General features: G+C 42.5%; 1 protein-coding gene across 7 annotated transcripts in view; it reads left to right on the top strand.

Annotated features, from left to right (window-relative positions):
• Positions 1–24,144, top strand: part of Hacl2 (2-hydroxyacyl-CoA lyase 2) — a 62,522-nt gene that overhangs the window by 28,463 nt on the left and 9,915 nt on the right. The window lies entirely within an intron of this gene.

Here is a 24,144-nt window from a genome sequence, read left to right as displayed (position 1 = left end):
AATGAGGCAGGGCTCTTTGGGAAGCGGCTGAATCTAGAGCGCGTGATTGATTCATGGTGGGACTAGGCCTGAGGGCCCTAGGATTAAGGGCATGAGTGCTACCTGCCCCAAGTAGTCTGAAAAAGATAAAAAGGGCAGAAAGGCACTTTTAAAAAAATTTATTTTATCAGAACATTTTAGGTGTACAATATAATGCCATTCATCACTGGAAATTTGCACCTTTACAAAGTCTCTCTTGGTTCTTATTTTTCCCCTTCCCCTGCCCTCCCTTCAACCCCTCCATCCCTCCCTATTTACAAAGACTTTGTTTCCATTTTTTCATTTTCTCGTATTAATTCCATTCCCTTCTTTCCTTTCCCCTATCCCTCCCACTTCCCCTTCCCCTTTGCCCCTTTTCTTCCTATTTCACATTATCTATTATACCTTTTAGTCCTTATTTACACTTTCAGTTTCTCACACTAGAGAAACTATTCGGTATTTACACATGTGTGTCCTATTTATTTCACTTAAGAGTATCGCCTCAATGTGCATCCATTTAGCTATAAATGTCTCTAATTTCTCATTTTTTTTATGGCTGAGTAGTGCTCCATTTTATAAAAAAAATCCCACATTTTCTTTATCCAGTCTCCAGCTGATGGCCAATTGGGCTGCTTCCAAGTTTTAGCTATTACAAATTGTGCTGCTATGAACATGGGTGCACATATATCACTGTGGTATGATTCTTTTAATTCTTTGGGGGAAGATACACAGCAGAGGAATAACTGGGTCAAATGGGACTTCCAGTCCTAGTTCTTTGAGGTATCTCCATACTGATTTCCACAGTGGTTGCACCAGTCTACACTCCCACCAGCAGTGGAGCAGGGTTCCTCTTTTCCCACAGCCCTGCCAGCATTTGTTATTGGTTGATTTCATGATAGCAGCCATTCTTTCTGGAGTGAGGTGAAATCTCAGTGTTGTTTTCATTTGCATCTCTCACATGACCAGTGATGTTGAACATTTTTTCATATGTTTATTTGCTATTTCCACTTCTTTGTCTGAGAAATGTCTGTTCATTTCAGATGCCCATTTTTGGATTGGGTCTTAAAATTTTGGAGGTCTGATTTTTTAAAGTTCTTTATAGATTCTAGATAGTAGACCTTTGTCTGAGGAATAGCAGGTGAAAAATTTTTCCCACATTGTGGGTCATCTCTTCATACTGCTGGTGGTTTCTCTTGCCATGAAGAAGCTTTTAAATGAGAAGAGATCCCACTTGTTGATTGTTTGTGCTAGTTCACAGGCAACTGAGGTTTTGTTCAGAAAATCTTTTCCTACACCAATGTCTTCAAGAGTTCTACCTAACCTCTGTTCTAGCCAGTTCAGTGTTTCTATTTTAATATTTAGATCTTTAATCCATTTTGATTTTAGTTGAGTGCATGGTGAAGATATAGGTCTAGTTTTAATCTTTGGCAAGTTGAAACCCGGTTTTTCCAGCACTATTTATTAAAGAGCCTATCTTTCTTCCAGTGAAAGTGTTTGGCTCCTTTGTCGAAGATGAGTTGGCTGACTGTGTCTGGAGTTGTTTTTGCATCTTCTAATCTGTTCCACTGATCCTCAGATCTGTTTCTTTGCCAGTACCATGTAGTTTTTATCACAGTAGCTTTGTAGTATAGTTTCAAATTGAGGATGGTGATACCCCCTGCCATGTCTCTGTTACCTAGAATTGCTTTTGGTATTCTGGGTCTCTTCTTGTTCCAAATGAATTTTTGGATTGTTTTCTCAAGGTTCATGAAGTATGCTGCTGGTATTTCAATTGGGATTGCATTGAATCCATATAGCAGTTTTGGAAGTATGGCCATTTTCACTGTGTTGATCCTTCCTGCCCAGGAGGAGGGGATGTCTTTCCATTTTTCGGATATCCTCTTCAATCTCTCTTTTCAGAGTGCTGTAGTTTTCAGAGAAGAGGTCTTTGATTTCTTTTGTTAGGTTGATTCCTAGTTATTTCAGTTTTTTGGATGCTATTGTGAAAGGAATTGTTTTCCCTATTTCTGTCTCAGTGAGTCTGTTGTTCCTGTAGAGGAAAGCTATTGATTTTTGTGTGTTGACCTTGTATCCAGCTACTCTACTGAATTTGGTTATTAAGTCTAGAAGACTTTTGGTGGCATTCTTGGGGTCTTCTATATAGAGTATCATGTCATCTTCAAATAATGACAGTGTGACTTCTTCATTTCCTATCTTTATTCCTTTTATTTCTTTCTCTTGTCTAATTGCCATGGCTAATGTTTCCAAAACTATATTGAACAAAAGCAGTGATAGTGGACATCCTTGTCTTGTTCCTGATTTTATTGTGAAGGAGTTTAGTTTTTGACCATTTAGTATGATACTGGCTGTTGGTTTTTCATAGATGGCTCTTATCAGATTGAGGTAGAGACAATCTATTCCAATTTTTTGTAGGGTTTTTCTCATAACTGCCTGTTGGATTTTGTGGAATGCTTTTTCTGCATCAATTGAGGTGATCATATGGTTTTTATCCCTGGCTCTATTGATACAGTGTATTACATTTATTGATTTCCATATGTTGAACTATCCCTGCATTCCTGGGATGATTCCCACGTGGTCAGGGTGTATGATCTTCATTTTTGTTTTTGGTACCGGGGATCGAACTCTGGACCTTGTGCTTGCAAGGCAGGCGATGGAACCACTGAGCTAAATCCCCGGCCCTAAGGGTGTATGATCTTCTTGATGATTTTCTGCATTCTATTTGCCAGCAGATGCAAAAATCATTAAGGATTTTTGCATCTATGTTCATTAGTGAGATTGGCCTATAGTTCTCTGTTTTGGTTGGGTCATTCTCTGCTTTGGGCATCAAGGTGATGCAAGGTGATTCATCCAGGAATGAATTTGGGAGTATTGTTTCCCTTTCAATTTCATTGAAGAATTAAAACAGTAGTGGCAGTAGTTCCTCACTAAATGCCTTGTAGAATTCAGCAATGAAGCCATCAGGACCTGGGCTTTTCTTAGTTGATAAGTTTTTAATTATGTTTTCAATTTCATTGATTGATATTGGGTTGTTTAGAATTTCTAGGTCTTCTTTGTTCAACTTTGGTAATTCATGGGTATCTAGGAATTGGTCCATTTCTTCTGTGTTTTCCATCTTATTGGCATATAGGTTCTGGAAGTAGGTATTGATGATCCTCTGGATTTTTGCTGGGTCTGTTGTCATTTCACCCTTTTCATTCCTAATTGCATAGGTTTGTGTCTTTTCTTTCCTTTTCTGCTAAGGTTGGCTAAGTGTTTGTCAATTTTGTTTATTCTTTCAAAGAAGCAAATCTTGGCTTCATTGATTTTTTTGTATCATTCTCTTGGTCTCCATTGCATTGATTTCTCCTCTGATCTTTATAATTTCCTCCCTGGTATGAGCTTTGGGTTTTTCCTGCTCTTCTTTTTCTAGAAGCTTGAGGTTCAGCATCAGGTTGTTTAATTGGGCTCACTCTGTTTTCCTAATATGAGTATCCACTGCTATGAATTTCCCTCGTAATACTGCTTTCATTGTGTCCCATAGATTCTGATATGTTGTATTGTCATTTTCAATTAATTGTAGGAACTCTCTGATTTCTTCTTTAATTTCCTCTGTAACCCATTGGTTATTCAGAAGTGTGTTGTTCAATTTCCATGTGTTTGTGAAATTTTTGCTATTGATCTCCAATTTCATTGCACTATGGTCTGATAACATACAGGGGATAACTTCAATTCCTTTGCACTTACTTAAACATGTTCTATGAGTGAGTATGTGGTCTCTTTTGGAGAACGACCTGTGTGCAGCTGAAAAGAATGTGTATTCTGATTTTGCAGGGTGGAACACTCTGTAAACATCTGCTAAGTTCATTTGTTCAAGAAGTCGATTGAGTTCTAGTATTTCATTACTTATTTTTTGTCTAGTTGATCTATGTATTTGTGATAGTGGGGTATTGAGGTCCCCTACTACTAGTATATTAGTGCATATATGACTTTTCATGTCCGTTAGTATTAGTTTTATATAGTTGGTTGCACTAGCATTTGATGCATAGATATTTAAGATTGTAACCTCTGCCTGCTGGATTGTTCTCCCTTTACAAGGATGTAGTGTCTTTCTTTGTGTCTCTTAATCAGTGTTGGTTTGAAATCCACTTGATCTGCAAAGAGGATAGCTACTCCTGCTTTTTTTCAGGTTCCTGTCACATGGAGTATTGTTTCCACCCTTTACTTTTCAGTCTATGAGTTTCTTTTTGAATTAAGTGTGTTACTTGTATGCGGCATATTGTTGGATCTTGCTTCTTGACCCATTCTGCCAGTCTATTTCTTTTGATTGGTGAATTCAGACCATTAACATTGATGGTATTATTGATACGTGTTGACTTTTCATTGTCATGACTTTTTCTTTTTGTTGGGTTTCCCCCCTTTGCATTTAATTTCTTGTTGCACCCGATGGTTTCATTCTGCTGTGTTTTCTGAGGTTGTGATCCTTTTTGTCTTTTCCTAGGATATTGCCTAAAATTTTTTTGGAGTGCTGGTTTGGTATTCATGAAGTTCCTAAGGTGCTCTTTGTCATGAAAGTATCTTATTTCTCCATCAATTTTGAAAGATCGTTTTGCAGGGTACATCAATGTGGTTGGAGGCTGTTTTCCTTAGGGCTTGGGATATAATACTCCAAGCTCTTCTTGCCTTGAGGGCTTGCATTGAGAAGTCTACTGTGATTCCCATGGGCTTTCCTTTATATGTGATTTGTTTCTTTTCTCTAACTGCTTGTAGAACTTTGTTCTTCTGTTGGGTTTCTGGAATCTTAACAATTATATGCCTATGTGTAGATTTTTTTTGATCAAGGCTAATTGGAGTCCTATATGGCTCACTTATCTGTATCTTAAATTCTTTTCCCCTGCTAGGGAAGTTTTCTGCCATTATTTTTGTGACAGTTTTTTTATGTCATCTGCACTCTCTCCTGTTTCTTCATTGCCTCCAATCAGTCTTATGTCGTTCTTCTTTGCATCATCTAGCAGCTGCTGGATTGACTTCTCATGGTCCCTTAACAATTTTAAAGCAATTTTTCTTCTCCTGTTCACTAATTGCAATCTTATCTTTTATATCTGAAATTCTGTCCTCACATTGGCTCATTCTGCTGCGTAAACTTTCAATGGAGTTTTTTATCTCCTGGAAATCTGTTTGCATCTGTTTTATGGATTCCATTTGTTTCCTGTGTTGGGATTCCATCATGCCTCAGCTCCTCTCTAGATTTATTAATTACGTCTTGCACTATGAGCACAACCTCTGCGGTTATCTGATAAATTATTTCTGATTTCATTTTTTCCGGATCCTCTTTTGTTGCTAATTCAGGGAGTCCACTTGGTTGAGTATCAGAGTGTTCCATCTCCTTTCCCTTTGGGGTTGCTGTAGGTGATCTGGAAATCTGGTTTTGAGACTTGTTTACATGTCTTCTCATTTTGACTGGGGTGTGTGTGTGTGTGTGTGTGTGTGTGTGTGTGTGTGTGTGGCATGTAGGGAGGTGGGTGCGTGTGCGCTGCTGGTGCCCACGTGGCTCACCTCCTCTGCACTGGGAGGGGTGGTGTGGCAGTCCAGAAGCCTCCTCTGCCCTGGGAGTGCTATGGTGGCCTGGAAGCCTCCAGAAAGGTGCCTTTAAGGTCTTTTATTGCTTAGTGACACTCAGGGTAAACTCTTATGGGGTTAAAACATTTCAGCCATTCTATTAGATGGAAGGCAATATCTTGTGCTTTAATAGTTTTCTTTTGCTTAATCAAATATTGATGATGGATTGAAATTATTCAAGGTATCTTCTTTGGCCATAATAGAGTGAAATGAGAAATTGGTAACAGAAGAAAAATTCAAAAACAGGAAGAAATTAAACAACACACTATCAACTGTCTTAGTTACTTTTCTCATTGCTCAGACAAAATACCCAACACCCACTAGTTAAAGGAGGAAAAGTTTATTTCAGGTCACAGTTTGTAGAGGTTTCAGTCCATAGTGAGCTGCTACCAAGGCAGGGCAGCATGGCAGAGGAGCATCACAGAGGAGAAACAGTCCATGGCAAAGCAGGCAGGAAGCATTGAAGCAGCAAGCAGCAGCAGCAGCAAGCCTGCCTGCTTTCTGCCCTTTATATCCCATCCAGGCTACAAGCCTATTGATTGGTGCCACCCACATCCAGGGTAGGGTTTCCATTATCCACACTTAGAAATAAATCAATTTAGTTATCACATATCCATAATCCCAATATCACACACCCTAGATTGAGCACCCCACACCCATGACTCAGCTACCTCCCAAAAGCCCCACCTATGAGTGCTTGAGGCTTTGGGGGGCACTAGATACAAGCTGTAGAACAACCACAACTCAAAGAATTCATTACAAGTTTGTGATTCAAAAATGAATGTAAATGAAAACACAATATACCAAAAGTTAAGATGCAGCAGAAGCTGTGGTCAGTGGGCAATTCATAGTTATAAATGCTTACTTTAGAGAAAGACAAAGATCTCAGATCAACAACCTAACCCTACAATGGAAGGAACTAGAAAAAGACCTTGCCAAACACTGGGGATGAGGCTGATGCCATGAGTATCTTCTAAGAAGTTACATTCTGTGCTCACTGTGCTGTGGGCTCCATTTGTCCCAACAGAAGCACTCAGTTCTGCACTCTGCTCCATGTCTCAGGAGAACAACCAGTATGAACCCCATTGATGCGTTCTGTGCTGTGGGCTTCCCTTTGTGTTTGGCCAGTGAGAGGCACTAGCAGGAAGTTGAGAGCCAGAGGAGAGAAAGGTCAGGGCATGACTCTCCCTGATCTCTCTCTACCTGATTGCCACAGGTGGCTGCTGTCTTAGCTAGAGAGGCCTGAGGCCTTTCCACACAGCTGCTTTCTCAGAGCAAGCATAACTATCTTCTCCTTTGCATCTGAGTCATTAACAGCTGCTAACATCTCCCCAGTTGTGTTAGCTCTGGCATGTTGCACCATTCCTTAATTCTGCCCACATCCTTTTTTTTTTCCAGAGAGAACATATTTTTTTTTTCTTTTCAAACTCCCACATACTGCATATAATGGTATTTCTATTTTCTTCTTCTCCCCACTCCACCTGCATAGTCATTTGGCAAATTTTCATGTGACAGATAATTTCATTGTGCTTCTGAATTTGGCTGTTTTCAGTAATATTTTTTCAATTTTTTTCATTAAGTTTATTGGTACATTTTAGGTGTACAATATATAAATATCGGGAACTTGTACCTTTACACGATATATCTTGGTTCTTATATTTTCCCCATTCCCCTGCCCTTCCTTCACCCCCACATCCCTCCCTATTTATAAAGACTTTGTTTCCATTTTTTCCTTTTCTCATTTTTTTACTTTCCCTTCTTTTCTTCCCCTACCACTCCCACTCCCACTTTAAACCTTTTCTTCCTCCTTCACATTATCTATTATACATTAGTATATGTTTGCAGCACATAATGACTACATTTTTTGTGGCAATTTGGTACATGCATATAATATATCCAAATTATTTTTTATCCCCTCCCTCTCCCCTCTCTTCCCCTCCCCCCATCTCTTGGTTCTCTTCCCTTTTTTCCCCCTTCTCTTTTGTAGAAGATCGATCTCCCTGTTTCCTATTATCTGTCTTTTATTTTACTCTCTATTTGTATTTTAGGTTTCTCATATATGAGAAACCATGTGATATTTTAGTCTGTGTGTCTGATTTATTTCACTTACCATTATGGTCTTAAGGCACAGCCATTTTCCTACAATTGACTCAAGTTTATCCTTCTTTATAATGCCCACATCTTTACAAAGAACCCCTTATAAAAGCTGCCCTGGGGCTGGGGATGTAGCTCAGCAGCATAGCATCTGCCTGGCAAGCATGAGGCCTTGAGTTTGATTCCTGGTACCAGAAAAAATAAAATCTGCCCTGGATTACCCAGCCTAAATGTGTCTTACATTTTCTATTGGATCCAGTTGATGCACTTAATGGAATCATTGAAAAAGAAATGAGGCAAAGCCTAAGGGAAAGTCTCTATACCTCCCCACCCCATACCACTAAGAAAACTGAGTCACCATTTTTGCTGTGGTCACTTTCCTCATTGCTGGGATAAAATACTTGACTTCCATAATTTAAAGGAGGACAGGTTTATTTTGGCTCATGGTTTCAGAAGTTTCAGTCCATGGCTGGCAGGCTCCAAGGCAGAAACAGAATGGCAGAGGGGCATGGCAGAGGAAAGCTGTTCACATCGTGGTGGTCAGGGATCAGAGGGAGAAGAGAGAGTCTGGGGGCGGGGAGATATCAGGTTATGCCCCCGGTGACCTCCTCTTCTGAACAGACTCCCGCTCCTAATAGCAAGTTAGCTGTGAACTCAGCAGTAGGCTAATCCACTGATGCGTATAGCGCCCTCATCCACCATTAACCTTTCACACACATGAGCTTTTGGGGAACACTTTAGATATAAGTCACAACAATCTCTACAACTCTGCCTTCCTGCACAGATCCCTGTGTCTTGTCTTTGAGGTGTTGTGATGGTCAGTCTTGATCGTCAACTTGACTGGATTGAGAGATGTTTAGGAAGTTTGTAAAACTCACTTCTAAGTGTATCTGTAAGGTCTCTCCAGAGACAGCTGGCATTGTGGGTCAGTGAACTGAGGGGGGGAAGACCCGCCCCAAATATGGGCAGCACTGTCCATAGGCTGGGGGCCTTTGATGGAACAAAAAATGGAAGAAGAGTGACCCCCCCCCCCCCCGCCGCAGGAACACTTAATTCTTTTTGTTGTTTGTTTGTGTTTTGAGACAACGTCTCACTATGTAGTCTGGGCTAGCCTTGAATTCACAAAGATCCTCTTGCCTCAGACTCCCAAGTGCTGGGATTACAAGCATGTACCACTGTACCTGCCCTCTTCATTCTTCTTGAGCAGGTGCATTTTTCTTTTGCTTCTTCTGTCCATTGCCCATGGACATCACACTCAGGCTTCTTCAGTCTTTTAATATGCACTCACACCAAAGACTCTCCATGAGAGCTACCAGGCTCTCCAGCTAAGACTGGTGGTACATTCTTGGTTGTTGTAGTGTGTGACCATGGCTGCATACAGGACAAAAAAGATTATTCAGAGACGAGACTTAGTTCAGTCACCAAGAGGACCTAGAGGGGCTGATTCCAAAGTCTCAGGAAAATGACAGTGAGATGAGACCTCTGCAGTTATTTATTTGTAACTCAAGGACATGAGAACAAAGACATAGGAGAAAAGCATTTGCAACAGATTGTATAGGAGTTTTTATCAGGGGACAGGACCGAAATGGGATGGTTTGTTATGTGACACATGTTGACCTAGTTTAGGCAATTTTATCTTGGTAGGAGGGGACACAATGGCCAAAGCAAACATCTCTGAGAACAAACTGCTTTTAATTCTGCTGTTGTCCTGCTCTAAACTCTAACCATGAATTCCAGGAGCATGGGAATGGTTGTTCTCAAGGTCTCTTCCGTTTCACTCACTTCTTTGCCCGGTGTCTCTCTACACTTGTTCCCTCTTATTTTGAGGCTTCTTGGATTGAGTAGCTACTGTTTTCCCTAGCTCTCCATCTTTTGGATAGCCATTGGGAAGCTATCCATCCTCTGATCATGTAAGCCAATCTGATATTATATTCTATTGGTCTATTCCTCAGTAGAACTCTAAGACAAATGTTTATCTGTTTTTTATTTCTACTGTTCATTCTGCACATTTGAATACAAGCATGCTTATGTGACTGTCATGGGGATACTGCTTAGAAAATGCTCGACAGATGTGTTTGTTGAATCCCTTGCCTCTTACTGAAATTATTCTGGTCCCTTGTAAAGAAGAGGGCAAAGCCTGCTTCAGGAAGGAGTGGGAGGATAACCCCTTTCTAGTGCCACAAGAAGAGGAGGAGAGATAGATGTTGGAAAAACAGATGGTCAGGTGTTTGGAGTCCTGCGATGCAGAGTATGGCAGAGAGCCTCTGAGATGGTCCCCAGTGACCCCAGATCCTGGTGTTCAAGGCCTCATGTCATTCTGTCCCCTTGAGTAGCTTGCTTCTAATGCTAGCATAAATTGAAAATATTGAATGAACATCATTTTCATGACCAGGTGAGGAACATTCTGATATCACTCTTGCTAGTAGCTGTCTTGATGGCTTTGATGGGCCCGGATGCAATTATTTTTTGTGGTGCTGAGGATGGAACCCAGGACCTTGCATATGCTAAGCAAGTGCTCTACTGCGGAGCTGCACTCCCAGCCCTGGCTGCCATTTTGGAGGGATCCATTAGGTAAGAAGTTGAGAGTAGCCTTCAGCCAACAACCAGTCAAAAGTGGAAGCCCAGTGTAACAGTTTTTAAAGAACTGAATTCAGCCTAAAACCATATAAGCCTACTAGGAAAATAATGTTCTTCTTGAGCCCTCATAGGAAATCTCAGCCCTGCCTGGACAACATTTTCATGGCAGCTTCTGAGCAACTGTGAAGTAGAAATATACCCCAGGTAAGCCATGGCCAGGTTTCTGGTATACAGAAATTTTGAGTAATGAATGTGTGTGGCTTTCCGTAACTAAATCTGGGGTAATTTGCTATGCAGCAATAGACAAGTACAAAAGTTGGTGTATGTGTATTCTTTTCTTTTCTTTTTGATTTTTTGAGACAGGTTCTCACTTTGTAGTTTAGGCTGGCCTTGAACTCTAAGTAGTCCAGGGTGGCTTTAGACTTGTGATGATCTTCCTGGCTCAGCTTCCCAAGTGCTGCTGGGATTACAGGCATGTGCCACCATGCCAAGATCATCTTCCTCTCTTTTTGACCCTGCATGGACTCAGAGAAGAGCTTGCTAGGCAGGTTGGCTTACCCAGTATCCTCCTCACCCCCTGCACCAGTACTTGAACTCAGGACCCTTTTTATTTTGAGGCAGGGTCTTGTTAAGTTGCCAAGGCTGGTCTTGAACTCATGATCCTCCTGCCTCAGCCTCCCAAGTAGCTGGGTTTAAGGGTATTTGCCACTGCATTCAACTCCTTTTAATTCTTGGAAACAAAACCCTGCTTCAGGTTTTAGGGAAATCTTGGAAACTGGGCTCCAAGTTGAAAACTTTTATTTTAAAATTTTTGTTTCTTGTTTTTTGAGACAGAGTCTCACTGTGCAGTTCAGGCTGGCCTTGAACTCACTATGTAGCCCAGGCTGGCCTTGAACTTGTGGCAATCTTCCTGCCTCAGCCTCCTGAGTGCTGGGATTACAGCCTTATATCACCACACCAGGCCTGAAAATTTTTATTATAAGCCAAACATAGGAACTCTCTTCTCCTATTTTCTATTCACTTTCCTGTCATTAGGACAAAATACCTAACACCTACAACCTAAAGTAGGAGAGGTGTATTTCGGCACATGTATTTAGAGGTTCAGTCCGTGGCTGGCAGGCTCCAAGGCAGAAACAGCATGGCAAAAGATCATGGTGGAGGACAGATATTTAACCCATGGAAGCCAGGAAGCAGAGAGAGTGAAGGGAAGACCCAAGGACAAGAATACACCCTTCTGGGTCACACCCCCAGTGACCACCTCCAACTAAGTCCCACCTCCTGACAGCACATTCAGCCATGACTGCATCCATGGATGAATCCACTGTTGAGTTTAGTCCTTTCAGGATCCAATCATCTTCTAAAAGCCCAGCTTTGAGAGAGGCTTTTGGGGGGTGCATTTTAGCTCTAAACCAAAACATCTTGCTAGAGAGTGATGTAGGAACAGACACTTTATTCCATTCTTCTAACAAAAGTGGAAGAAAAGTCAGTAGAGGAAGATTCTGTAGTTTCTTTGTATTAAAGCAAGTGTTAGAAGATACATTTTCTTTTCTTGTCCCTGGTTGACTCTGTGTGGGAAGGCAATGCCTGGAGCTTCTGCAGCTATCTTGTGACACATCTGAGGTTGGCAGAGTGGAAAAGATGAAAAACATCTGTGCCGTTAAGGAGGCTTCCTGTCATATAAAAGAACAATTGCTCATATCATTTAAATCCATTTGCGTTTAGATTTACCTTTTCTTGCAGCCCAAAGCCCAGCACTCAAATTGAATTTTGGGAGTGTATTAGTCTGTTTTTCATTACTGTACCAAAGGCTGGGCATGGGGGTCATGCCTGCAATCCCAGCACTCGGGAGGCTGAGGCAGGAGGATTGCAGTGAGTTTGAAGCCATCCTGGCCTACAAAGCGAGACCCTGTCTCAAAAACCATCTAGTCATTACTGTAACAAAATTCCTGAGGCAGATAAACTTTATAAAATCAAGAGGTTTATTTAGCTAACAGTTTTGGAGGCTGGTTGGGTGGCTCCTTTTGTTCAGGCTCTGCTGAAGGCCTAGCACGGCTGGAATGCATATGAGAGCAGAGATAACATCTCAGGGCAGGAAGCAAGGGCATCACTGAAGGCTCGGGCTAAGTCTCATAACAACATGCTCTCAGGTAGATTGGGGCCCCATACCTTAATCTTTTCCAAAAGCATTACCCAATTTACCTAATTCTCTCTCTCTCTCTATTTGTGATAAATAATGAACACTTTCACCGTAGGGAGTTGGTACAGAAACATGCCACATTTTTTACTTCCCCTCCCCTCCTCTCCCTCCCTTTTCCCTTCATCTCCAGATACCCTTTCCATCTCTACAAAGTCTACCTCCCTATTTCCTATTATCTGTCTTTTTATTTTATACTTTCAATTAATTATTCTTTTTTTTTTCGTATGGGGGATCGAACACTTGTGATCCTTGCGCTTGTGCAGCTAAATTATTTATTCTTTACATTTCCCATATAAGAGAAACCACGCAATATTTAAACTTCTGTGTTTGATTTATTTCACTTATGTTAGGGTCTCAAGGTGCATCTATTTTCCTGCAATTGATTCCATTTTATCCTTTTTTATGACAGAGTAGTACTCCATTGTGTATAAAATACCACATTTCCTTTATCCATTCATCTGTTGATGGACATATAGGCCACTTCCAATATTTAGCTATTATGAGTTGTGCTGCTATAAACATAAGTAGACATGGATCACAATAATGTGATATTTTTAATTCTTTTGAGAAAAAGCTCAGAAGAGGTATAGTTGGCTCAAACAGAATTTCTAGTTTAGTCTTTTGAGGAATCTCCATACTGATTTCCGTGGTGGTTGTACCAGTTTACATTCCCATCAACAATGTAGAAGGGTAACTTTTTCCCCACAACCTCACCAGTGTTTCCTATTATTTGATATCTTTTTTTTTGTACTGGGGATAGAACTCGGGTCCTTGTGCTTGCACAGCAGGCGGTGAAACCACTGAGCTAAATCCCCGGCCCCTATTTGATATCTTTTAAAAATTATTTGATATCTTGCTGATGGCCATTCTCTCTGGAATAAGATGGAATCTCAGTGTTTTTTTTTTTTAAAACCCTTTCCCGTAGCAGCAGCTTCTATTGAAGTCTTTTTTTTGGTACTGGGGATCGAACTCGGGTCCTTGTGCTTGCTCAGCAGGCGGCGAAACCACTGAGCTAAATCTCGGGCCCCTCTCAGTGTTATTTTGACTTGCATTTCTCTAATGGCCAGAGATGCTGAACATTTTTTCATATGCTAATTGTAGGCCCCATGTCCAAGTTTCCAACATGTGTTTTTGCTCAATCATAGCTTCCATCCAAAGGCAGTGCTTTAGCTCCAACCTTACATTTTCATCCTGTGCTACAGGAAAGAGTAAAAGACTCAAAGGAAGACACACTCCTTTCTTTAAAAGGCACAATGTGGGTGTGGTGTTCAGGAAACCCCTTCACATCCTAGTGGCTGGGACTATGACACGCTACAAGGATGTCTGGACACATTGTCCTTCAGGGAAATGACCATGTGCCTGGTCACACCTTGGAAGTCCTAATACCAAAAGAAGAAGGGGAAAATGAATTCTGGTGAACAACTAGCAACACATGACTTACTTTATCCTGTGAAGCAAGAGCACCATTTCCATTTAATTGATGAGAACATGGAGGCTCAGAGACTAAGAAACTTGCCCAATAACACACAGCTACTGCAAGGGTAAGCTAGGATTCAGCTCCAAGGAGTCTGTGCTCATAGCAATCTGAACAAACTCATTGAGAGCCAAGCCTTCGTGGAAGGAAAGAGATTAAAAAAGAATCCAGTGCTGGGGGCATAGTTCAGAGGTAAGGGATCTGTCCAGCACATGCGAGGCCTTGGATTCAATCCCAAGTTCTGAAAAATAAAATACCCAAAGTAAATATGGGATAAGAAAGAAGGGACAGGGGAGTGAAGATTTCCCCCTGGGGGTCAGACAGGAGACAGAAGAGGAAAATAAAGCTTTAGACGAGTTTCTAGAGTCTATGTATTTGTTATTGTCTAATATTAAAACTTTCTGTCTGGTAATAGAATTTCTATGATCCATTCAGTCATTCGGCATGAATGAAGACCCACATATTTCAGAGGATGCCTCTCTTGTATTCCCTTTCTGATTGCTTTTCTTTTTCTAATGTATCAATTGTATATGTATATAATATAGAGTACAATATATTATATCATAATATATCATCCATATACTATAATATATCATCCATATAATAAATATCTACCACATTGTTGAGGAGTAGTTCATGGACTGGATATACCATAGAATGTTTAACTGTTTGTCCACGAGGGAACACTTGGAATCTCTAAATTTTTGGCTGTTATACTTCTAAGGGTCAGCGGATCTTGGGTTATTTCAATCTTCCTTCCCTTTGCTTCCCTTCCCTTTCCTTTATTTTCTTTTTTCCCTCTTCTCCTTCTCGTCCTCCACCTCTCCCTTGCCTTCCCTCTTCCTCTTTCTCCCCTTTCTTCTTCACCCTTTTGTTCTTGTGGTACTGGGGTTTTAATCCAGAGCCTCATACATGCCGAGTAAGCATTGTACCGCTAAATTACATCCCTAGCTCTTTAAATTTTTTTTTTTTTGGTACCGGGGCTCGAACTCGGGTCCTTGCGCTTGCGCAGCAGGTGGCGAAACCACTGAGCTAAATGCCCAGCCCCTAAATTTTTTTCAAATTGTGTTTTGAGATAGCATCTCAGTAAGTTGCCCAGGCTGACACTGACCTTGTAGTTCTCTTGTCTCAGTCCCCCAGAGTACTGAGATTACAGGTGTGCACCAGCATGCCAAGCTTTTATTTCAACTTCAGCCTTAAGGGTCATATGAAGCACACTGAATTGCTATAGGTGCCTCCATTGTTCTTTTAAGTTTGGGGACTCAGTCCATTTATTGTTTTTTTTTTTGTTTTTTTTTTTTGGTACCGGGGATCGAACTCCAGTCCTTACGCTTGTGCAACAGGTGGCGAAACCACTGAGCTAAATCCCCGGCCCCAACTCAGTCCATTTATAACTTACTAACAACTCCTTGAGTGATGTTTTTATGATTCCTGTAGATTTTTTATTTTTCCCAGTTGTGTGGTCTTGTTGGTGTTTGTTTCTGTGCTTGGGTGGAAATACTGGTTCTATAGCCCTCTGTTGGGCTGTACCTCGTGCTGGTGTGGGGCCAGGTATGACTCAGGCCTCATGAGGATGGCTGGAGGCCTGGGCGATGCTGTTTTTGGCTTAAGGATGTAGAGACAAGGATTGGTGAGTTTAGAAGCAGCTCTGAGTACCTTGGGCCTCTTTTCAAAGGCCACACAAGCCGTTTAGAAGTACAGGTACTTAAACTGGGCACGGTGGTGCATACCTGTATTCCTCTTTATGCAGGAGGCTGAGGCAGGAGGATTGAAAGTTCCAGGCCAGTCTGGGAAACTTAGCTAGACCCTGCCCCCCCCAAAGAAACAGATAAAGAAACAGGCACCTCATGCCCACTGTGCCTGAGTCAGGAGATCTGGGTGCCAGGTTGAAGTAGGATAGAAGAAATAAAAGGTAGGTAGAAAGGAGACAAAGAAATCACAACTTAAAAGAAATACTTCTAAGAAGACTGAAGCTTCCAGGAGCCAGCTGAAGCTACCCAAGGGGATACATATCAGCATTCCTTTGGTTAAATTTAGACTCCTTCCAGGCTGGACCCATCACACCCCAAATTCCTTAGGAATACTAAAAATCTGTACATTGGCTAGAGAAAGCAAGGACAGGAGCCTGATTCCAAGATAAAGGAGAAGTTGAGAGAACACAAAAAATGTTCAAGTTATCTATTTTAAATAAACATCCCCACTCATACCTGTAAAATGGGCTAATACCCTTCCTGGGGGAGGGTGGGGACCTTCCCGAGAGAGGTACGAATGTTCCCAGTTCCAAACTATAATGCGTCTCATTTCTCTGAGCACCTGAACGTCATTCCTCAGTGCGTCCTAAATCTCTGCCTAACAAACCTTTCCTGAGCCTCTTACTGACCAGTCCTGAAAATTCTTTTTCCGAGACAGGAGTCAGTGAACCTGTTGCAAGAGGGAGGGTTAATTTCTTTCTTTTTTTTTTTTTTTCGGTGCCGGGGATGGAACTCGGGTCCTTGCGCTTGCACAGCAGGCAGCGAAACCACTGAGCTAAATCCCTGGCCCAGGGTTAATTTCTTTATTTCAGCCCTGGGGATCCTCAGGCCCATGTGGTGAAAGGGTTGGCTCTGAACTAGTAGGTGAGACTTGGAGAGGTTCCTTCCCCTTTCTATGTCTCACAGGTTATTGATGGGAGGAATTTGATCTTCTTCTTTGACAGTTTCTGATTCTGTTCTTTCTTCAAACTTGTAGACATGAAGACTGAAAAGGATAAGAGGGTCTGGGAATTCAATGTTTCCCCAAACATGAAACACAGTAGCATTTCCTGTGTGGGGCATTAAAGAAACCTTCGAGTTGTACAAGCAGTGATCTTTCAGGCCTTCCCATTATGCCAAGAGAAGATTTCAGTTTGGTGCTTATATAACAAGCTAGAATGTAGTGCACTATGTACGGAGAAACCTTTAGGCCAAACTTAAAATATGCACAGAGGTATTTATAGGTCAAACTTAATCCAGTACCCTCTAAGAAAGAATTTACCATCTATCACAACATCTGACTCTCTCTCCAGAAAGTGTATTCTTTCTTCCTCCCTTCCCCTCCTCCTCTTTCTCTTCTCCTCTTCCCTTTTTTTTTTTTTTGGGTACCGGGAATCGAACTTGGGACCTTGCACTTTCGAGGTTGTGGAACCACTGAGCTAAATCCCCAGCCCTCCCCTTCCCATCTCCATTCTTTGGCCCCTTCCCTCCTCCTTTTTTAGATTTACAGAAAAGATTCAAAAATAAGAGACTATCAAGGGCTGTGGATTTAGCTCAGTGGCGCTGCCCCCTCTTGCAAGCACAAGGTCCTGAGTTCAATCTCCGGTACTGCAGGGGCGCGGGGCGGGGGGAGGCTATCATAACATAAAATTACACTCAACTTCCTTGAATGTTAACAGCTTATGTAACCATGATATATTTGGGGATGGAACCCAGGCCTTCCTCAGGCTAGGCAAGTGTTCTGCCATTAAATTTCATTCCCAGGCCTTGTTTTAAAAAGTCCTTTTGAGACAGACTGACCTTGAGCTTGTGTTTTTCCTTCCTCAGCCTCCTAAGTAGCTGGGATTACAGGTGTGCACCACCACACTTGGCCGTAACAAACAAATTGTAACCGATTGTAATTGGCCATAACTGATTGGCCATAACCAAAGTGTGGAGCTCAATGGTATCAAACAATAATTCATCATGCTCTGCAAACATCACCACCATCCATCTCCAGAACGCTTTATCATGCAAAACTGAAACTCTGTCCCCATTAGTCTACTCTCTCATTGCTCCTCTTCTACCCCTTGAGAACCACAGTACTCACTCCTTTTGAATATTTTTGGTATAGCTTTTAAAAAAGGCTGCCCTGCCAGGCTTGGTGGCACACACCTGTCATACTAACAGTCTGGGAGGCTGAAGCTGGAGGATTGCAAGTTCAAGCTTAGCCCGGGCAGTTTAGTGACTTAGCAAGATCCTGTCTCAAAGTAAAAAATAAAAGGGCTAGAGATGTTCCTCAGTGTGGAGGTCTTGAGTTCAACCCCCCAGTACTGCAACAAAACAAATAAACACCAAAATGGAAACAAAAAAAGGTGCCTTTTTTCAATGCCTGGGATGAGCAGTGATGAGTTTCATTGCTGGTAATATTTAGGGTTTTTCTCCCCCTTGGGGTGGGGTAGAATGAGGGTTCAGGAGTCTTCCTCCTTGAGAGCAGTGAGGAGATTCTGTCTGTGGAACACGACCACATGAACATCTGCTGATTTCACTTTTACTAACCCCAAGGGGCAGAGAAGCCTGAGACCCAGCACGAGTAGCGTCCAAATATTCATATGAACTCAGAAGAAAAAGGGAGAACATGGAAAAACTGGCTTTGAAGTTGCTTAGTCTTCTTTTTTCTTTCTTTCTTTTTTTTTTTGGTTTTTTGGGACAAAGTCTCACTATGTGGTTCAGGCTGGCCTTGAATGTCTCACAGCGATCCTCCTGCCTCAACTTCCTGAGTGCTGGGATTACAGGCGTGAGCCACCACACGCCCTCAATCTTTCTTTTCTTTTGAGACAGGGTCTCTCTATGCATTCAGCCTGGCCTTGAACTCCTGGGCCCGAGTGGTCCTCTTGCCTTGGCCTCCTAAGTAGCTGGGACTAGAGGAATGAGCCATTGCACTGAGTTGAGGTTGTTGAATCTCGGGGTTTAAAATGCACACCTCTGGGGTGAGGGTGTAGCTTAATGATCGAGCCCTTGCCTAGCATGCACGAAGCCTGGGTTCCATCCCAGTACCAAAAAGAAAATGAAAAGTACATCTTTTTGACTTAACCAGTCTTCAACATCTTCCCAGCTACTTCCAGGGAAAGCCGTGAGGCCCAGCTGTCTCGATTACAGCTCTGCGTCTTGCAGCCCACAGCAGCCCTTCCATCTAATCCGCTCCCCAGTCCTCTCGCAAGCCTACCTCCAGGAGCTGGGAGTGGTGTGCCCCACTGCCCGCAGGGAATGAAACCAAGTCCTTCACACCGAGCTACACCTCAAGTTCATTATATATATTTTTTTATTATTTAATTTTTGAGACAGCGTCTGTTAAATTACTAAATTACCCTGGCTGACCTTGGGCTGGCAGATCTCCTGTTTCAGCCTCCTGGAGTTCTGGGATTACCATCATGTGCCACCACCTCCCATCGAGTGGTGTGTACACACTCCCTCCTGCTGCTTCAAACTGCAGTAGGTGGCATTTTCTATTTTTCCAATATTTGAGGAATGGGTTCTCCTTAGCTCTTGTAAGATTGTGAACCAGGTCCTCGATAGTTTTCTCACTTTTTCTTTTCTTTCTACCTCATGGCTCTTGCATCTTACACGAGCATCTGAGCATCCTTTATCTCTCAGGATCTTCCCATCTCCCACTGCTTCTAACCCCTACCTCCCTGCTTCCTTCTCTGCTTCCAAATTCCAAGAGAGAATCTATTTTCCAAGTGACGTGCATGGAATAGTGTTCTCCCCAAGTTCATGTCCAACTAGAAGTTCAGATTGTTGGGAAATGCATCCCTGCAGATGTAATCCAGGTGAGGACCTGGAGATGAGATCACGCTGGAGGAGAGTGAGGCCTAAGTCTAATGGCCAAGGTCCTTAGCAGAGGCAGAAAAAGACAAGTTGAGACACGGAGAAGAAGGTGACGAAATGCTGGCTGAAGAGATGGGAAAGACTGGATGGATAGGAGGTCGGGGGGTGCAGTGGTGAGCGCTTGTCTGTGGAAGGCCCTGGGTTTCATCCCCAGCTCAGGAAAGGGAAGTGTGGCGAATGTCAAAGATGACTTCGGCCTCCCCTAGCCAGGAGGAGCCACTGTCCTTCAGAGCCTCCAGAAGGACCCTCTTTTGCTGACATCTCGATTTGGGATTTCTGCACAGTGAGAGAGTCTGTTTTTACTGTTTTAAGCTACTCAGGGAGTGAAGGCAGTCCTAAGAAATGAAATACACGAACACTGGATTTGTGCTGCCTTGTTCTCCTGGTGGCTGGCCTGCAGTGTGAGATCAGCTAAATGTAGGTCTGGGTAAGGACGCAGTAAATGAAAGCAAACCCAGGGTGTGGCTGTCAGGAGATGCAATCTTTGGAAAGCTCTCCGATTAGCTCTAGGCATGGAAACTGTCAGTGTAGACAATGACAGGGCACATGCTTGCCAGCTCCAAAACTGCAAAATGTATTTCCTTTATGATTGTAGGGCTAGAAAGATGGATGGTTTTAAAATTTTTTTTAAATTTACTTTAATTAATTAATTACTTTTAGTGTTTTTTTTTGGTACCAAGGATCAAAATCGGGTCCTTGAGCTTGTTCAGCAGTTGGCGAAACCACTAAGCTAAATCCCTGGTCCAATTAATTATTTTTTTGAGACAGGTTCTTGCTATGTAGCCCAGGCTGACCTTGAACTTGCTGTGATCCTCCTGCATTGGCCTCCTCAGTGCTACTGTGTGCACTACTGTGTGGTTGTGCTTTTTGTTTTTTAAACCAAGAAACGTTTTTTCTTTTCGTTTTTGGAGTGTTGGGGATTGAACCAAGGCCTTATGCATGCTAGGCAAGCACTCTACCACTGAGCCACACCCCCAGCCCCAACAGATATGCTTTTTATTAGTGATGCTTTCATTTTATTTTTCTGTGATACTGTGGATTGAATACAGGACATTTGCACTGACCTACATTGCCAGCCCTTTAAAGCTCTTTTATTTTGAGACAGGGCCTTGCTAAGTCATTAAGCTTTCCAGGCTGATTTAGTATCCTCCTGCTTCAGCTTCCCAGAGTGCTGGGATTATAGGCGTGCCCCACCATGCCTGGTTTATGATGCACTTCTTTTAAAGTACATTAGAAAATACATAACTGATACTGTACATCAAAATGTGATTTCCTCTGTAATATTGTTTAGGACGAAGCTACACAAGGGGAGGGAGCTTCTCTCCCAAGAAATGACGCCTCATGGGGAACAAGAGCGCCTACTTTGGAGCTGGTCTTCTGCACTCAGAGCACAGCTCTGCGGTTCCCTGAACCTGTGGCTTTGCTGATCTTGTCCACCTCTCTTTATTGTTTCTTACTGGAGAAATATGCTGTCCACTTCATAGGGTTGTTATGAGGATCAGAGGAGTCAGGATAGCTGGCCCTGTGTGTCTGCAGGCTCTGTTTCCACAGATTCAACTAACCACAGACTGAAGATGTTTGAAAAGGTTGCTGGGTGTGGTGCTATGCACCTGTCATCCCGGCACTCGGGAGGCTGAGGCAGGAGGATTGCTATGAGTTTGAGACCAGCCTGGGTTACATAGTGAGTCCAAGGCCAGCCTGGACTACATAGTGAGACCCTGTCTCAAAAAACTAATATATATATTTGAAAAAATAAACTGGGTCTTTATTGAACACATACAGACTTTTTTTCTTGTCATTGTTTCCTCAGCAATGAATATAAGTGCATCACATTTATATTGCATTAGGTGTTATAAATCCTCTAGAGAGGATTGATAGCCTACAGAAGGATGGGCATAGGTTGTGTGCACACACTACACCATTTTATATAGGACTTGAACATCCACAGATTTTGGTTTCTGCAGAGGAGCCTGGAAAAAGTTGGATATTGAGGGATGATTATCTATTTCATGCACAGGGTTGTTATATGGATAAAAACAGTAATACTTTACAAAAATTTTTATTCGAGGCAGGGTCTTGCTAAATTGCCCTTCAACTTTGATCCGCCTGCCTCAGCCTCCCTAGTAACTGGAACTACAGGTATGTGCCATTATGTCAGGCTTGAGTAAATACTTTCAAAGTGTTTGAAATAATGGCTGGCCCATGGTTTCTCACTGAGAGATCAAAGTTGAGGTGACTAAATGCAACGTAGGATTCTGGATGGGATTGTGGGACAGAAAAAAAAGTAACAGAAAAACTGGTGACATTGAAATGAAGTCTATAATTTAGTTAATAGTAATGTGCTAATGTTGGCTTCTTAGTTTTAACAAAGGCATCCTGGTTATTATAAGGTATTAACAATGGTGCCAGGTGTGGTGGTGCAGGATTGTCATCTCAGCACTCAGGAGGCTGAGGGAGGAGGATTGTCATGAGTTCAAGGCCAGCCTGGGCTATACAGTGAGCCTCTATCTCAAAATAAAACAATACAAAACAAAAACAAAACAAAACAAAAAAAGCAATGGAGTAAGCTGAGTGAAGGAAATATGGGAACTCTTGTTACTATTTTCACATATTTTTCTGTAAAATTTAAACCTAAAATTATTCCATTATTTAAAGAAGTCTACAGTAAGGAGTAGAAGCAGGAGGATCCCAAGTTCAAGTCCCACTAGGCAACTTAAACAGAGACCCTGTGTAAAAATAAAAAATAAAAGAGGCTGCGGGCATAACTTAGTGGTAGAATGCATCTGGGTTCCATCTCTCCAGCACTGAAAATAATATAAGTTTAGGAGAGGGCTGGGGATGTAGCTCAGTGGTGTTGCACCTGCCGGGCAAGTGGAAGGTCCTGAGTTTGATTCCTGGTACTGGAAAAAAAGAAAAAAAGTTTAGGGTAGAGAGAGAGAGGAGAAGGATGTGGTCAAGGTTATGAATGTGAAGTTCCAACAGGTTAAGTTCAAGACAGCAAGTGCAGTAGTGCCACCTGCAGTCCCAGCGGGGGCAACATAGCAAGACACTGCCATCTATCTATCTATCTATCTATCTATCTATCTATCTATCTATCTATCTATACAGGGCTGGGAGGCGGGATGGTTTTTGGAGACCTTGTGTTAAGGTCTATCGGGTTGATTTATAACCTGGCTGCAGGGTGATAGAAACGATTTCCACAATGAGATGAGTTTCAGCTATACCTGAATCTGACAGGCTCGTGACAAGAGGGGCAAAGTTCATCACCTTGCCTTAGAATTTGCTGGAGAAACACCAATCACTGTTTGAAAAGTGAATTCTCTGGTTAGCAGCTGGTGCTTCTGGACAAGAGGAAGCTAAGAGGGTCAGGATTTTTTGTTGGCTGCTTGTGTGGGTGAGCAATCAGTTCTCCATTTAGCAGAGCTGGATGAATATGCCTTGTACCAAGCTCTGGTCTTAGATTGCATCTCCTGGATGGGGACTAAGCAAGTGTGAGATGTCTGATAGATGATCCAGGGGAAGTCTAGTAGGAGTGGGAAGAGTTTGGAGAGGAAGGTGAAGGTTGAAGGGCGTGATATCAAGCAAGTTCCCATGTAGAAGCACATCTGTGAACTGTCCCATCCAAGGGCCAAGAGGCTTGGCTATTTAGCCACCAATGTCCTGGATTGAGGGCTGCTCTATGGGAGGGAGATGTGAAGCCGTCAGCCCTCTGGCTCATTGCACTGCTGGGTAAAATGGGCAGAGAGATTGAACAACAGATGCAGGTGCTGCAGCCAGGAGGTAGGTGCAAGGGAATGAGTGGGCCCCAAAAGCTACATCCTTTGATAGGCATGGGGAAGGCAGTTGTGGCTCAAAACAGTCCTTTTTCGGGTGCTCCCACTCTGCAGACCCAGGCTGCTCTGCCCGAGTTCCCATTCTGCCTCTACCATGTGCAAGCTGTGTGATCGTGGGTAAGAACTCTGTGTTCCAGTTTCCTCACCTGTAAAATAAACATAGTCAGCCTCCCCTACAGGGGTGTTGTCAGGATTAAATGAGCTAATATGTGAAAAGTGCAGGAAACTCTCGCTTCTTTTTCCCTGCCCTACTGGGGAAGTGAACCTAGGGCCTTTGAGCTACATCCCTCACCAGCCTTTTTAAAGTTTTATTTTGAGACAGGATCTGCCTTAGTTCCTAACTTGCCCAGGCTGGACTTGAACTTGCACTCTTCTTACCTCAGCCTTTCAGAGTGCTGTAGTGACAGGTGTGCACCACCAGGCCTGGCTTAGCCTCTTGCATGTAATATATGCTTGACCAAACAGTAACGAACACTATTTCATATTGGCTTTGGGAGTTTAATCGATCATGGAAGGCCCTTTGGAAAGTTTGTTTTATCCTGTTAATTATGGGTCCTCATTAAATAGTGCCAGGCAGGGGTGACTCTCCCAGACTGCTCTGAAGGGTGGGGTTGAGTGAGAAAAAGGAGGGGGAACAACCGATTTGGAGACTGCTGGAATAATCCTGAACAATTACCAAGGGGTGTCATGGAAGAGCCAGTTTGGATTGGGTTCAAGAGAAAATTGGGAGACTCACTGAGTATAGATAACTCAGGGAGG

The sequence above is a fragment of the Heterocephalus glaber genome, unplaced genomic scaffold (assembly GCF_053883595.1).
Source record: "Heterocephalus glaber isolate CG9 unplaced genomic scaffold, H.glaber_assembly_v1.0 deba00001760, whole genome shotgun sequence".
NCBI lineage: Eukaryota > Metazoa > Chordata > Mammalia > Rodentia > Bathyergidae > Heterocephalus > Heterocephalus glaber.
The sequence above is the reverse complement of the archived record's forward strand: the minus strand, read 5'-3'. Positions and strand labels throughout refer to the sequence as shown.